We start from the raw sequence: 4675 nt of genomic DNA on the forward strand, positions 1-4675 counted from the left end.
TAATGCAAAACTAATTTAGTCCGAAATTTTTACAATTGAGTTCAAAATAAAGTTCCTTAAGACGAATATGCAGGATGTGTCACATGGACATCAGTAGATTTCTAGGTGTTTGGTAATCTATCAACAGAACTAACCCTCCCTGATGAGACTCAATAGAACTACCAGATTCTGACAGAACTACATAGAAGTATTCACCTCTGGTGGAATATTATCGAACTATCCGGCTATGGCATCAACGTCTTATCCTCGAAGGATACTCCACATTGGGCTGTAACTTAGGGTCTCCTCTCACTGTAAACAACCACTAAGCTCGCTCCTTTTGTTTCAGTGATGAAGCTTACATTATTTCCATATTATAGCTGTCTCTTTTTATTAGGTTTGGAATTATGGACGTTAAAATAGACTAACTTTAAAATAACTAACTCTAAAGAAACCTTAGATACGAAATATTTATTAGATCTTGAAGAAAAAAGATAAAGTCAGTAGAAACTTTTTTATTTCGTCATTTATTTAAGCATTAAATTCCATTATATCATCCAGAACCCAAAATTAACACCATATGCTGGTTCTTTGTTAGAATTTTTATTTAAATTTACAATACAACCTAATATATATATAAACAACTAAACTTTAGTTTGTATAAAGTTAGAAACAAATCTGTGTTTCTCAAAACAACATTTAGACACTTCCTGGGAAGGTAACTTTCGCTAAGGCATCTTTAAGATATCTCTGTAGAGAACTCTCCATACCAGAAACGATTTTCTCTTTTGATTTCCGTGCGATTCTATTAGCAGCATATTTTAAAATCCAGTTGAAAAGAAAAGAAGCTCCAGACACCTTCGTTATCTTAAATCCATCAAACCGAGTAACTTTTGCTGAAACCAAGATCACCTGGCCACCGTTCAAAGGAGCTGACAGAATGATTTGTACAGCTACTTCTTTCACTCTAGCTTGCAATTCCCTTTAGCTTAATAAATCCGATCAACCTGTATCTATATTTACCACTGGCACTAACGCCTGACACTCCAACGTTCGCATTCAAAACCACTCTCTTATTGGCTACATCGTTTGTCAGTGTCACGTCACCTCGTCGTCCAATATTTGAGAGACCTCTGACGACAACATCAGTAGCTCGGAATTTGCCTTCGTCTACTGCAGTTCCGACAACAAGAGGGTCAATTTTTGAGATATATTCTGGGTTTTGTTTAATGTTTTGTAGAACTTTGTCGATGTAGTCATTCATATTTCCAGCCGTGCGAGCGACATCTGCAGACGAAAAGTAACACAACAAATTTAAACTCGAAATTGACGCTTAACGAGAGTTAAACAAGTTATTTTATGTAAATAATAAACCAATGTTTTTATTATTTCATTGAAGAATATTAAAATTGCTTTTAAGATAACTGTATGATCAAAATATTAAATAATATTATGTTTATTATCTGATTATTCACTATATGTATAAACTCTTATAATGTCTTTGCCGACAAAAGTCAAATTGATCATAAGAAAATTTAGAGTGACGTTGTGTTAAAATAAAAAAACATTATTGGCATAGAGTTTGGCACATTTCTCGTTAACGAATCGTAAGACTGAGAGAGAATAAGCATTGTTTCACCATAATAATACTTGTATATTATTATAACTCGTAAACACGTGTTTTGTTATCTTCAGAATGAATATGTGTGATCAGAGTACACTCGGTGTTACGTAACGTATACATACATTTACAGCTCGTGAACAAGATAGAAATAGCACTGCTTGACGAATAATCAAAACTAATTTCCTTAAGAATATTCTAACATGAACATAAAACTATAGTAAAGATATAGGCACAGTAATTATAGAAGTAATAACAGATTAAATAAGAATCTGCCTTCAAACGTGCGATATATCACGTATACATTTTCTTTGAGCTTTTCCAGTTGCTAGAAAAGACAGATTCGGAATGTAAACCAGATTATAAAAAAATCAACTTACCTCCGGTTGCTACCCATATCGTCACTAAAAGAATAAGAAAACTGAAACACCTCATGATTTATAATGTTCTCCAGTATTTTAATATTTGTTATCTGAAAAAAAAGAAGAAGAATTAAACATTACTGACGTTCTTTACAAACTTTTTGCTTAATATTTAGAGAAAATCGATTTAAGATCACAAGTCCACAATCTTAAGAAATAACAAAGGTCATGGTTGATGGTTTGGTAGATAATTTCAATGAATGTGTAATTAAAAGTTGAAATTGTGCAGAATAATATGGATAAAATTGTGAAAGCTGTCAGTGGCTAGTCAGCACCAAGATAATCAGTACAAATAATTGATGTTTTGTCAGTGGCTAGTCAGCACCAAGATAATTAGTACAAATAATTGATGTTTTTTAGAGGCTGAGTTAGTGCTATAGCTACACTTAAAATAATTATTTTATGAAGCTGTTGTTGTATTTTTAGCACAAACCTTCACAATGAGATATCTGCGTTCTGTCCACGGTGGGATATAGACACCAGAGGACCTGTTGAACCTAGTGACTCCTAGTTGATATGATACTTATAATATTATACAGATGGAGTACCTTGGAAAAACATTATATCCATATATTAGAAATTTCATGTTAAAATATGTTGACTACTAAAAAGTTAAGCATTAATGTGTTTTATTTCGCGTCCTACTTTGCTCTAATTAGAATTAACAATACGTGACAGTAACGTTATGTTTGCTTCTTTTGGAACAAAATTATTTCGGGTTATTTGTAGTTAAACATAAAGAAACACAACGGGCGACCTGCGCTGTGTCCACTATGGGTATTGAAACCCGGTTTTTAGTGTTATAAGCTCTTCATACTTACCGCTGAGCCACTCGGGGGCTAAGTTAATACAGAAGCATTTTCATGGTAAAGCCCCCCCCCCCCCAAGTCTGAGGACTTACAACGCTAGAAACCATGTTTCGATACCCGTGGTGGGCAGAGCACAGATAGCCCATTGTGTTGTTTTGTAATTAACTTAATAAACAAAACAATTCATATAGTGAAATGATTTTGTCGCTCTTATTTCTAAATAACAAAACCTTCATTCTAAAGACTTGGGGAATTGTTCTTGTGATTATATATGTAGGTTACAGATTCCTTTTTCTTTTTTATAAGAGGTGATATTGAAAAGACAATCTATGACGTTGAAACCTAATGCATTTCATGATTAGCAAACCAAAGAAATACTATTAGGCCTATTATAATGGTGAAGTGTATGTAATGTCTATGGGGTTTTGAGTCCGTTCTAGTTCACCATATAGTAACCTAAACATTGTTTTAAACATAAACCTTCTGGATGAATATAATCATATAAACAGTACTTACCTGTATAATACACTTCTGTGTTTTGAATTCGGAAGCTATTTATACGTTTAAGTCTTATCTAGTATCAGTTATTTTCAGGAGTCAAATAGCATAGTAATGTTTTCTTTTTTCGAGTAAACACTGTCTTACCGGAGTGTTGTAACTTAAAGAAATTACACAAGTACTCCGTGTTTTTTAGTGTACAGGTGGTTATTTTTCTCATTCAAACTACTGTATGTCACTGGTGTAGATTGCGTTAGCTTTCTCCTAACACTACGTACTAGTAGACTGTTTTCTCAGAACAAGACTTTCGTCATTACTGTTCAACTTTTGTTTACTTCTGTCTGTAGATCCTCCTAAATACATTACCTGCCACTTGTGGACCCCGTGGCTAAGGCTTCTAAAGGTAAATGAGTCGGGTGTGACCTAAGGGTTAGTGTGATCGAACCGTGAATTTGAGGATTCATTATTCACAACCTGTTGTCGCAAAAATAAGCTCCACACATGGGGTTGTTGCACTATAAGAGTGACGGTGAAATCCTTATATTCGGACAGATAAGAGTAGACCAAAAATTAATAATGGGGGGGGGGCTTTTGGCAATTAGTTTTCTCTCTAAGTCTTTCAGTTCAAACTGAGGTAACAGATAGACCTTTCTATATACTTGCTCGAAAGTTCTGATACAAATAAACAAAATAAAATTAAAATGTGATATTAAAAACATTCTTACCCTGAATTTATGGCAATGCTCGAGTACATAACATGCATCAAATCAGTGATTTACAGAATACTGCTCACAGGATAACTAACCGTTATTTTGAAAGGTCGTTACCAGATCCTTCGTTATTCAAACAAGGTTCATTCAGAAAATTCTATGACAGGTATGCTTCTAGTGCTTACGCCTATTTGAAGATACTCTGGTGTTTTAATAATACATATATGTATATAATACGTGTTCTTGCGTTTAAACACTAAATAGTTACATCTAGAATGTAATATTTTACATAATACCGCTCGATCTTTAAAGACAACTATATAAATGTATTTCAAATACGATGACGAGGAACCCACTTTGAGACTAATAATGCATGGAGACGGCTTGAATGGGTAATGAATAAAAACTTTAATATAAGTTTAACATAACAGCAAATGTACAATGTTTCAACAAGGTTTTTAAATGGAGACATGGTGACTAACGTACATAATATAACTTAGAGACCACCTGATAGATTGATTTTAAATGGAGACATGGTGACTAACGTACATAATATAACTTAGAGACCACCTGATAGATTGATTTTAAATGGAGACATGGTGACTAACGTACATAATATAACTTAGAGACCACCTG

The 4675-nt window shown here is 33.6% G+C and overlaps 1 pseudogene; it reads right to left on the reverse strand.

Annotated features, from left to right (window-relative positions):
* Positions 1 to 678: 678 nt before the first annotated feature.
* Positions 679 to 2050, reverse strand: LOC106476355 (annotated as a pseudogene).
* Between the last annotated feature and the right edge of the window lie 2625 nt (positions 2051 to 4675).

This window comes from Limulus polyphemus, unplaced genomic scaffold (genome assembly GCF_000517525.1).
Source record: "Limulus polyphemus unplaced genomic scaffold, Limulus_polyphemus-2.1.2 Scaffold10364, whole genome shotgun sequence".
In the NCBI taxonomy this organism is placed as follows: domain Eukaryota; kingdom Metazoa; phylum Arthropoda; class Merostomata; order Xiphosura; family Limulidae; genus Limulus; species Limulus polyphemus.